This window comes from Panthera onca, chromosome A1 (assembly GCF_046562875.1).
Source record: "Panthera onca isolate mPanOnc1 chromosome A1, mPanOnc1 haplotype 2, whole genome shotgun sequence".
In the NCBI taxonomy this organism is placed as follows: Eukaryota; Metazoa; Chordata; class Mammalia; order Carnivora; family Felidae; genus Panthera; species Panthera onca.
In genome coordinates, this window is record NC_138339.1 from 49,487,264 (window position 1) to 49,499,344 (window position 12,081).

The 12,081-nt window shown below is 39.4% G+C and overlaps 1 pseudogene; it reads right to left on the bottom strand.

The window, feature by feature from the left end:
- The window catches only part of LOC132680359 (serine/threonine-protein kinase MARK2-like), a 29,883-nt pseudogene extending 18,359 nt beyond the window's left edge, over positions 1-11,524 (bottom strand).
- Between the last annotated feature and the right edge of the window lie 557 nt (positions 11,525-12,081).

Sequence of the window (12,081 nt, forward strand, 5' to 3'; positions counted from 1 at the left end):
TTGAATATACTGCAAGGAAGCAGCAGAGAGGGCAGCAAAGGAGAAACTGTCTGCCATGAAGTGGTAGTGACGGGCCACAGTTACAGGGTGCAGTAAAGAGTGTGGGGACATATGGAATTTTCCCTTTTATGGTAGAAATGGCACCTGATTGAAATTGGTCAGTTAGGGCCTCTGGCTGTTTTGAGGTGTGTTGCTTAATGAACCTGTTTGTGTCAGCTCAGTGGTCACTGTGGGCCCTTTGCCTGGCTCAAGTTTCCATTGCTCAAACCTGTTGCCTACAAGTGGCTTCCAGATTGTTTTAGAGAGGGTCCTGAATTGCCCACAGAAATTAAACTGCTGAATCAAAGCATATGTGTGTTTAAATTTCGGTAGAGGTGCCTGGGTGGCTCAGTTTGTTAAGCCTCCAACATCAGCTCAGGTCATAATATCACCGTTTGTGAGTTCGAGCCCTGCATAGAGGGCTCTGTGCCTCTGCGTAGAGGGCTCGGAGCCTGGAGTCTGCTTCAGATTCTGTCTCTGTCTCTCTGCCCCTCCTCTGCTCGCTTTCTGTCTCTGTCTCTGTGTATCTCTCTCAAATATAAAATAAAACATAAAAAAAATAAATTTCAGTAGATTTTGCCCTTTATACTTGCCCTTTGCCTTTTATACTTGCACTAGCAATGTATGAGATTGCCTGTTCCCCAGTATCCTCACCAGCACCGAGTGACATCAAACTTCCCTGTGGCCAATTTGATATGTGAGAAATGGTATTTCACTATCAATTAATTGCACTTATGTTATTGGTAGTAAGATTTAGTTCTAGGTATCAGTTATAATAAGAAATGTATTTGGTTTTTGTCCCTGATTCCTGATACAAATCTCCTAAAATCCATGGAATTTGCTAAATGATAGGAATTCACTAAATGATAGAAATATTTTTTGATATTAACAACAAACCCCTTTCAGCCACACCTGAGTTTATATTAATGAGGTGGCTTTTGGAAAGCCCCAGTGGATGGGGCTAGTTATTAGGGGAACCAACCAGGATTATTAGATTGGAATTTATAGTCCCCAAGATGGAGGGGAGAGGAGGTGGAGGTTGGATCAATCAATCAATCATGCCTACATAATGAAGTAATGAAGCCTCAACAAATCCCCAAAAGAATATGGTTTGGAGAGCTTCTTGGGTGGGGGACATGTGGAGGTGCCAAGAGAGTGCCACACAAGCTTTGTGCCCCTTTCCCCATACCTTGCCCTATGCATCTCTTCCATCAGGTTGTTCCTGAATTATATCCTTTTATAATAAACTGGTTATCTAGCAAGTGACACTTTTCTGAGTTCTGTAAGCTTCTCTAGCAAATTAAATGATCTGAAGGAGGGGATCTTGGGAACCTCTCATTTATAGGCAGTGAATCAGAAGTACAGATAACGATCTGGACTTGTGATTCACCTCTGAAGTGACAGTCTTGTAGGACTGAACCCTTAACCTGTGGGATCTGATGGGATCTTCAGATAGTGGCAGAATTGAGTTAAATCATAGGGCACCCAGCTGGGGTTGCAGAATTGCTTGATGTGTGGAAGATCCACACCTTTGGTTTTAGAAGTAAAGTAGTATTAGAGTAAAGGAGAGACATAGAGGAATGTATTTTTCTTTTATACTGATTACAGCTGAAACTAATCATGTTTTTAGAGTATTTGTACTTCCTATTTTATGGACTGTCTGCTGGCAATCTTGGCACATCAGTTGGCAAATATTGAGTTGTTGATTTTGCATAATAAGTTTTAGGAGCTTTTTATATGCTAGGGAACTGAGCTTTTTATGATAGGAATTGCACAGATTTATCTCATTTTTAAAAGATATTCACTTGACTGTATATATGGAGGTTTTTGCTATACAAATTTTTAAAATTTTTGTGTAGTCAAATTTATCAGTCTTCTCTTCCAAGACTTCTGATTTACATGTCATGCTTAGAAAGCTTTCTGCCCTTTTTTTCTAATAATTTTGTGGTTTTCGGTTTTTACATTTAAATGCTCCATCTGTAATTTATTTTGTTTGAGGTTAGGGGAATGGATTCGATTTTCTGTTTTCTAAATGGCTACCCATTGTGTGAATACCATTTCTTTAATAATATATTTTTATCATATGTTAGTTTCCTATGTTTTGGGGTCTATTACTGGAATATTCTACTGATATGTCTATTTATGGGTCACTATTATGTTGCTTTAATTAATACAGCTTTATATCATATTTTAATATCTGGCAGGGCTAGTTTGACCTCATTACTTTTTTTAATAGGATTTTTCTGGCTAGTTTTACTTGTTTATTTTTCCATGTGAAAATAGTTCAAAAATACTGCTGATAATTTTTATTTGTATTGCATTAAATTTATATATTAACTTGGCAGGATTGACATCTTTATCAAGTTGATGTTGAGTTCTTAAGCATGGACATAATATACCTTTCCATTTGAAGAACTTGTGTTGTTTTTAAATTACTTTTTGCTTATTGACTGAATTTTTCCAACTGTGAAAATCTTTCTGAGCCTGGACCACTTGTTTCATTTCTTAAGCTCATGTAAATTATTGTTTTTAATTGCTGAGACACAACCTGTTCCACAAATTGAGAAGATCTGTGTTATAATGAACAAACACACAGAGCAAACATACCTTACTGTAGGAAATGATACATTTGTGGATTTTATCATTGCCTTGCTGTCCCTCAGTGTTTTTTGGTGATTGCTTCATAGAATAGGAGCAAGGAGATCATGACACAGAGGGAGGAGAAGAAGATCTGGAAGACCGATCTAGAGAAAGTGTTGGTTCAACTCTTAATCTGGAAACTTCCATGTTATTGAGCAACTTATCGTTGTGGGCTCACTTATAGTCCGGACCTCTGGTAAAAAGTGGAGAATATGCCTCAGAGTTGTCCCACGCAAGGGCCAAAGTGTCTGGGGTATTTATGAAGTTCCGTTTGTCATTGAGTAAACGCTGCTTCTGGTGCCATCAACTCAGGCACCTCTAGTTCTCTTTGAGTGTGCACCTATGGCTAAGAAAAGCCCCACGCAGAGAGTCAAAGATGCTTATAGTTGGAAGTGGTTAGCTTACAGAGGAACAGTGGAGGAGAGGCACTGATACAACTGTCTTAAAACGTTTTAAGTTTCTGCATCCTTAGCCATCAGATACCCGCCCATGTTGAAAGAAGATTAGGGTAGTTAATATTTTGGATCGTTGGTACCATCTATGCTCCTTTCTTAGGAAATTCTACCTTCACCTTGAGTGGGCATGTCTTCATTCTTTGCTTTGGAACTCTCTCTTCCCACTCTCCTTCCTACCGTACTGATTGGACCAGGGCCTAAACTAATCTCAAAGTTAGCAGTGCTATGGGCTTGTCAATAACCCGTGACTTACTATTGGAGTTTGTTCCAATTCAAAATAGCAGGGCAGGTCATGTTCCTCATTTGGGGATATGGAATTGAGAAACAAAGAGCCGGTTGCTGGTTAGTAGTAGGAGCTAGAATTAAAATATTAATGTATGAAAAGTGGAACATGATAGCTACTTTCAAGCAGAAATCATGAAAGTTGGTTGTCAGAGGAAGATGGAGAATGAAAGGGTAGGGGGAAGAGAAAGAAAGGAGAGAGCTAAGAGGCCAACCCCCAAAGATGCCTTGTTTCTTGTCTTTCCTGAGTCTTACAATAACTACCTCCACCCTTTACTTGAGTTACTATAAGTGAGTTACTGTTATTTGTCTTGACCAAAAACACATTAGCAGAAAATTGAAGGATGATCCATCAAGAGTAATTTATGCATTTTCCCCTCCATTCTCTGGGGGCAGCTATTTTGCCAATTCACAGTTGTCCACTGTTGTGAAAGTCTCCAAGAATATAGAATCCGGAGAAAATGCTAGTCATTAATTGGTGTAGGCTTGTCTTTCTCAGAACAGGTAGTGATAACATCATACAGTTTACTCTATAAGGAAGCTAAACTTTCATCCTTTCAAGAAGAGAGGAAATCTGATTAAATCCATTATATTAGTAACCCCGTGCTTTATAAATGGGTCCTGACAATAAAGAGGTTAGAGGGAGGAAGTTTTAGCAAGTTTCCTTTAATGAAACTTAATGAGACCCTCTCACCTGAGTTTTTATTGACCTAAGCGTCTTTGAGGAAATAGCTTCACCTACCATCCACCAAAGAAGCTCAGTTGACCAAGTACAAAGAGGCAAAAACAAGCCAGGAGGCTTAATTCAATCCATCCATGCTAAGCAAATATGACCCACGACAAAGCTGCATTAAATAGAACCTGCAAATGACACACATAACATGTTTATTCAACCCCTTCTGTGTTCAGGCTTTGTGTTAGATCCTGGCAGCATAGAAGTAAGTGAGAAAGACTTGTTCCTGCACTCAGAACATAGAATCTATGGGAAAGATGGATACTGAATACATATTTATAAGCAAGAGTATAAATACCAAGGGGAAGGACATGAGAGCAAAGCAGGGAAAGCCTCCCCGATAAACTTTATTTCTTTATTATTTTGAAGCTGACACCTGAAGAATAAGCAAGAGGAAAAGCCTTCTAGAAATAAGGATATTATTTGCAGAAGAGGTCAGCCTCCTACTGGGTTTCACATAATTTCTTTGTGCTGCTAAAACTCCACCTGTAATCCTGCACAGGGCATTCTCAAGAGTAGGTCAGTTTTTTGGAGGAATAGTGGTAGTTTTTGATCACCTGTTTGTTCTCTGCAGCAGATGCTGTTGGTGCCTGCACAGGGGACATCTGCAGACAGCTGCCTTGCAGGCTGAGGTCCTGTCCCCACCTACATGGGCTGTCTGGCTGCAGACACTATGGGGGTCTTGTGGGGGAAGCCAGAAGCACCAGAGATTTAATGCTTCTCACTGGTTTTCTACTAATATGGGACAGGGAGTTAGAGTTTCCTCACCCTTTAGTGGACTACTCTGAGGTGTGTTTACACAGCCTTTAAGAGGATTCTCGATAGGACCGAAGCCCCAGTAGCCTTCATTGGCTGTGTGTGATCTGTGCCTCAAGAAGTCCTTAATAGGGGCACCTGGGTGGCTCAGTCAGTTAAGTGGCTGACTTCAGCTCAGGTCGGGATCTCACAGCTTGTGGGTTTGAACCCTGAGTTAGGCTCTGTGCTGACAGCTTGGAGCCTGGAGCCTGCTTCAGATTCTGTGTCTCCCTGTCTCTCTCCCCATCTCCCACTCATGCTGTCTCTCGCTCTCTCTCAAAACTAAATAAATATTTAAACATTTTTTAAAAAAAGAGTCCTTAATTGGCTTTCCTTCCTTCTCTGCCTACCTCCTCCCTCATTTCCTCACAATGCTTCCTAAGATTTCTATCTTGGGGTCTGCTTTTGAGGGGAAGCCACACTACAATGATCTCCAGGCTCTTCATTTTTGCTTTCAAGTTGATGTCATGATTGTATTTATGGTTTGTGGGGACTCCTGTGGGTGGAAAGGAAGGAGAGGACATTCTGGACCAGAAGCTTCTGCTCCTTTCATAATCAGAAGGCTTGTGTGTGTTTGTGTGTGTGTTTGTGTGTGTGTGTGTGTGTGTGAGAGAGAGAGAGAGATTAAAAGTAAATCCTCTTTAGGAAACTGTTGAAAACATCTGTCTCATGTTATTCTTCTCCAGAAGGCTTATATTAAAAAAATAAAGAAAGTGGAAGCAAACCATGTTGGGGGATGAGCCCTGACCTGGGAGTGAAGGGATCTGAATCAGATTCTGTTACAGTCACTCACTGTGTGACCTTGGGAGGGAAACTTCCCCTCTTTGGGCATGGGTTTCCTCATCTATGAAGCAGCAAGGCAGGACTTAGTGGTCTTCAGGGTCACCCAGGGTGCCCTTTGAATATATTTTAACTCCATGGTGTGTAAGCTCTGCTCCAAGCCCAGGGTACGCCAGGGGTGGGGGAAGGAAGGAAAGATTGGATGGGGCCTCATTCATTCATCAAGTGGTTCTTGAAGCTTACCCAGTGCCAGGTACTCTTTCAGGCCTTGGAGGCAGAGGTAAACAAGAGTCAACTGCCTGCTCTGATTCAACCAAAGAAGGCCTTGAATGAAGAGAGTTTGGAGGTTAAAAAAAAAATAAAACAAGTCTTATCCTCTTTTCATCATCTATTTGGCACCTATACATGAATGCAGTTTTTTTTTTTTTTTAATTAGATTAACCATTTACTCTCTAGCAGGAAACAAAGCCCTATGGGAAAATGACATGTGGGGCAGGGATATTTTAATGGGAAAAACTTGGGACTATGGGTGCTGTCCTGGAGAGTGAGATGAGGTGGGTAATTATAGGGGGCTTGGGAGAGCTCAGTGATGTGGGTGCCTGGCTGTGGGCAGGAAAAGTGGTCAGTTCAGAGGTGGAGGACTGGCCCTTATCTTGAGCTTTTCCATCTCGGGGCCTCTCAATTTAGCCAGTAGTTTGTACTAAAATTACTGGTCAGGTCACAATGGTGTTTTTTATAAATAGGAGATTGAGATGGGGAGTGGGTGAAAATAGAATGATTTATCATCCTAAAGCAACAGATTTGGGTGTAGGCCCAGTGCTACTGAAAGCGTCCTTTTCATGATGCGTGGGCAACTCTTTCTGCTTCGTAAGTCATCAGAGAGGCAATTGGAATGGCTTTTAAACATGGACCCTGTCAAGTGATACAAAAGTCCCATGATTTACAACCCAAAAAAGTTTATCTTGCTCTGGGAAAAAAGAAGACTTTGGAACCAAAGCCTCACATTTAGAAGCCAATAAAAACATCTTAAAATAACGCCCCCTCCTCCCTTCTTTTCTATAATGAGAAATGGAGGATTTAGCAAGAGGTAGGGGGGCTGTGGGCAGGACTATTGCAATCACCAGTGATTGAGCTTCAAGGTCCAAGGACTTTGTTGTGGGCACTGGAGCCCTAATGATTTATAATTAACTCCAACAAGAAAAACCAAATGCCATGCACTTTCCTAACAGAGCTACAAAAATAACCACATTCATAGTGTTTGCAAAATTGGAAACAAATGTCCTAAGGAACATAAGAGCTCCATGCTGTCCTACCCGAGCTTTGGGGGAAGAAAAATACTGGCACTCAGTCACGACCACAAATGATGAGCCAATATCGTTTGTCATGGGAAATTCATCTGGGCAAAATCGGATTGCACCATTAGCCCTCAATGACTCTGAGAAATAACCATACTGAAATGCCTCAAATTAAATTCAGCCAAGGGCTGGGTCTAACATCCTCTTTTCTAGGAGTTGCTGAGTTTTGTTTCTTTATCCCCTCTTTTTAACATGGAAGAACTGAAAGGGGGAAAACAATCAATGCCTAATTGTACCCTTGTTCCTGAAATGGTTCAGACATGGCTGTTTTTAAAAAGTGGATACAAACAAGGGTAATGACCATGAAAAGTATTAGGGGTCTTTGAAGTGGTACACAAGGGCAAGGTGACCTTAGTTCACTGTTAAAGAATTATGAGGGGTGGAGCTGGTTATGTGGCAACTGGATTAATGACCTATAATCTTAGTTTACTAAAAAAAATTTTTTTTAGGATATATGAATCCTATTCCATGAATAATCTTAGTTCTTGTGCTAATGTAGAATATAAAAGGTTTAGTTACAGAAGTTTACTCAAGAGAAATTCTCTATCTGTAGGGACCTTTTGATGCTTTTAAACATCAAAGTTATGCAACAAAGGACAGAGTTAATGGTTCTAAAGACAATAATGAACTAAGTCTAGGCATTATGGCAAATACTTTACAGGCATCTTTGTAAATTTGCAAAACTCTATGAAACAGTCTAATTCCCATTTTATAGATGAGAAAATAAAGCCTCTGAAAGGTTTAATAACTTGCCAAATCGCAGTTAGTGAAAAGTAGAGCTGGGACAAAGACCCACTATTATTTGACTCCAAAGGCCATATTATGTGCTCACTCTTAGGTGGATTTCTGTGTTTTCCCCCTTTTACTCAATGCTTTCCAAACTGTGTCATCAAATTTTCCAAAAGTTCAACTTTGAAGGCCACAGGAAAATTTCAGATGACCTTACCTTATTTCCCTAATTCTGTATGTCAGAGAGGTGGGGAACAAAACCCTTTCAATGCTCAAATCTCATAATCCTACCTCCAATTTTATGAAATAAGTAATGTACCTCCCCTCATGAGACCCAAGACAGTAATATTAGCTGAGTGAGAAGGAATACAGATGAGTGAACTTTCCAACTGACTTAGACATAGCAGCAATAAAATGTGAACTTGAAAAGTGTCTGAGAATATATTGTTTGAACTTTTGTCAGTTCATGTAAACTTTGTGCAATGAATATGCAAATCTCCTCCATATTTTCATACTTATATACTTCTAACAGACCTGGATATAGCCTCTTGGGAAAATGCTGGTTTAAGCCTTTCTGCAAAAGTCACCTATGAGACTGATAATTTCCACTGGCTCTGTCTAAAACATGACATTAATTGAAAAAATTCCCATTCCTTGTTTTTTGCTTGAGAGAAATTAATTCTTCCTATGGGAAGTTATTTTTTTTAATGTCCTAAAACTATCTGAACTTTAGGAATTTGAACCTTACCTTGTAGCTACCTTCTTTCCTAAGAAACATAATCTATCCAAGCTGTTAAAGTGTTGTGAATGCCAATAATAGGACAATTTTATAGTGTTCAGGACATGAAACTAAAGCATATTAGACTGCTGGGTGTATGTGTATTTGCTCACATTTAAAAACTAGTTAAACATTTCAGACCTCTTTAGAATTATACAGGGTTATTTTATTACAGGGCTCTTGAACTTTCTAGAGGCAGCAATCTTCCGGTGATCTTTATCAAGCTGTTCTCTTCTAGCCTCCTACATGGCTGCTTGTTTGGTTCTTTCTTTTTCTTTTCTTCCTCCTCCCTTTATCGCCCCTTGAATTTAGCCTTAACAGGGAAATAAAATGTCAAATATATGTGAAAAAATCCAATGGTAATTTGCAAATGGGAATATAATTTGAAGCCCATGCCAAAGTTAAGCAGCTAGGTTTTAAACTTTTTTTCTTTCTCTGCTAATTAGGCTGCACATTTTAAATCTTAAACATGTGCAGAGTTGTGAGGGATCTTGTGTGTAGAGAGAAGTTAATTCCAGCACCTCTTGAGAAAGAGGTTGAGTAGACTCTTGAACTAGGTCTTCTGTTTCTGGGCATTCTGCTCTTTTGTTCTACCTGCTAAATTTATTATATTTTCTTTTACTTCACGCTGTCATGTCTATTTTAACACATAAGTCTATACATGTTTCCTGTTAGTTTCTTTGGAAACCACACGTATCAGTTTAATTATATTTCCTTCCTATTATAAGGAAGGACTACAAAGTACTGTTGGTATGCTTGCCTGCCTGTCTGTTTGTCTTTTCCATTTTTATTGAGATATAGTTGACACATAAGTGCCCTTTCTTTTCCTACTATAATGCACTGTTTCCTGGAATGCAAATTATCCATGTGTACTAGTGAGAAATCCAATAAGATATGTGTATAAAAATAAAGTTAGTGTACATGTAAGGGTAAGGTTGAATACTTAAAGGCTTATTAATTTGGTCATTAAAGATATGTATATAACTGTGGAATTAGGAGTGTGAAAAATAATTGCAAAAGATTGGTATAACAATGTTGTAAAAACCATGGATGATTCTGTATCCATTTGATTTCTTAAAAAAAATTTTTTTTTAATGTTTATTTTTGAGAGAGGGAGAGAGAGAGAGAGAGAGAGAGAGAGCATGAGTGAGGGAGGGGCAGAGAGAGAAGTAGACACAGAATCCGAAGCATGCTCCAGGCTCTGAGCTGTCAGCATAGCCCGACATGGGGCTTGAACTCACAAACTGCGAGATAATGATCTGAGCTTAACTGGCTGAGCCACCCAGGTGCCCCCCATTTGATTTCTTCATAAGTGTCTTTAAGATTTCACCACTCTTTAAGGAAACCTAAGCTGGAAATGGTAGACATTGCATTATGAGTTTAGTGTATGCAAAAAATAAAATGACCAATTTCAATCACCATACCTATTCTCAATGAGCAAGAATGTGTGAATCAGGGAACAATGCACATTTATATATCCAAAGTTAAAACAAAATCGGGGTGCCTGGGTGGTTCAGTCGGTTGAGCGTCTGACTTCAGCTCAGGTCATGATCTTGCTAGTGGGTTGCCGCCCCGCATCAGGCTCTGTGCTGACGCTTAGAGCCTGGAGCCTGCTTCAGATTCTGTGTCTCCCTCTCTTTCTGCCCCTCCCCTGCTCGTGCTCTGTCTCTCTCTCTCTCAAAATAAATAGACATTAAAAAAAAAGTTTTTTAAAGCTATAAAACAAACTATAAAAACTTTAAAAAAACAAATAGTAAGTGCTATTATATGTAATTATTTATTACCAATTGACCTAAAAAAATTGTTTGGCCAACTACCAGTCTTAATCATATGACTATGAGGACTTGTTTACCATAGCCCTGCTGTGTGCCTATATTTACTGATACCAATTTTCTAGCCATTTGAATTATGATTTTCTCAAAGCAAATAACATATTACTGGAAATCCAGAATATATAACTTCCTACTGAGTTCCAGTATATAATATGCTGTATTTATAAACAAAATAATTTTATCTTTTGCAATTACAATTTAGAGTTACTTTTAATTCATATATAATAATGTGATTAATTTTTATTCCCTTAGAAAATCTCTATGCAAAGTATATATGCAACCTCTATTCCAGCAGGTCTGGTAATTTCTGCCGTTATGGAACTCACTATTGAAAATCTTGCCTTATATTATCACTAGGTAGATGGAGTTTTGCATTGCCTTTGAAGTCATGAAGAAACTTCATCATATGGATATATGGATGGTTTGGGAGTTTTCCTGGGTTTCCCACCAAGCAAATACCTGAGGTTTTAGCAGGCTCAAATTCAGTAGGGGATGGAATAGGCAGGGAGTATAGGTAGTCCAGAATTCAAGAAATCCAAGTTGTTGGCAAGAGCAGCACAACAGAGATTTATACTCTGCCCTGCCTAATCCCTTTCACTAAGGTGGTAGGGGAGGTCCCAAGTCTTATTTCTTCAGGCAGAAAGGAATCAAGGGGTGCTAGGCTGGGAAAATCTTTCCCATGATTAAGCCAGTGGCAGAGATCCAACTCAAGTCGTCCTTGCAAGGGGCTGACCAATACTCCAGAGCCAAAGCTTTCATTTATGGGCAGGATTTCGTTCCTTCTGCTCTCTCTTAAGTAGTCCTTTTTAATTTTGAAAAATTTTAATATGTTAAATTTTTATTTATTTATTTTTGTGGACAATGAGAAACCAGGCCCTACAGTTCTTCAGAGCTTGGGTGGTCCAATTACTAATTCTTTGTTGAAAGCTCTGCAGTGCACTGGCACTGGCCATGAAATCGCAGCAAGTATGCATACCTCTCCAGGCCTCTGAGAACATGTAGATTTCAGTGTGCATGCCCAAAGCCACACCCCTTTCCACTTCCTCTATTACCCTTGCAAAATGAAGATGAAGGCTGATCCCAGACAAAATGAATGAGTAGGGCATGGCCTTTGAGCATTTGATAGGTTCTGGAAAGCTGTCCATTCAATCCAGCAATAAATAAATACCACTGTTTTTTCTGTAGTCTCAGTTCTATATTTCTTTTCTTTTCTTTTTCACTTTTATGTATATAAAGAGAGAGCACGAGCAGGGAAGTGGGGCAGAGGGAGAGAGAGAGAGAATCTTAAGTAGGTTCCATGCTCAGTGCAGAGCCCAACTTGGGGCTCAATTCCATGTCCCTGGGATCGTGACCTGAGCTGAAATCAAGAGTTGGATGTTCAGTGAACTAAACCACCCAGGTTCCCCCTCAGGTTTATATTTCTATCATTAAAAATGCATCACCACTCTGATTCTAAAAAAGCATCTTGTTTTTCTTCAGATATTGAGAAATCATACCTTAACTAGATTACCACTTTTGTGGGAATTACTTCATTTCTTTGATTCTAAGGTGCATTTTCTCCCACATTTGAACACTTCTGAAATGCTCAGTTAGTGTACGGTGTATGTACTTCATGTGATATTCCATTTTTATTTCTCGGAAAGTTTTTACTAACTTGATGATT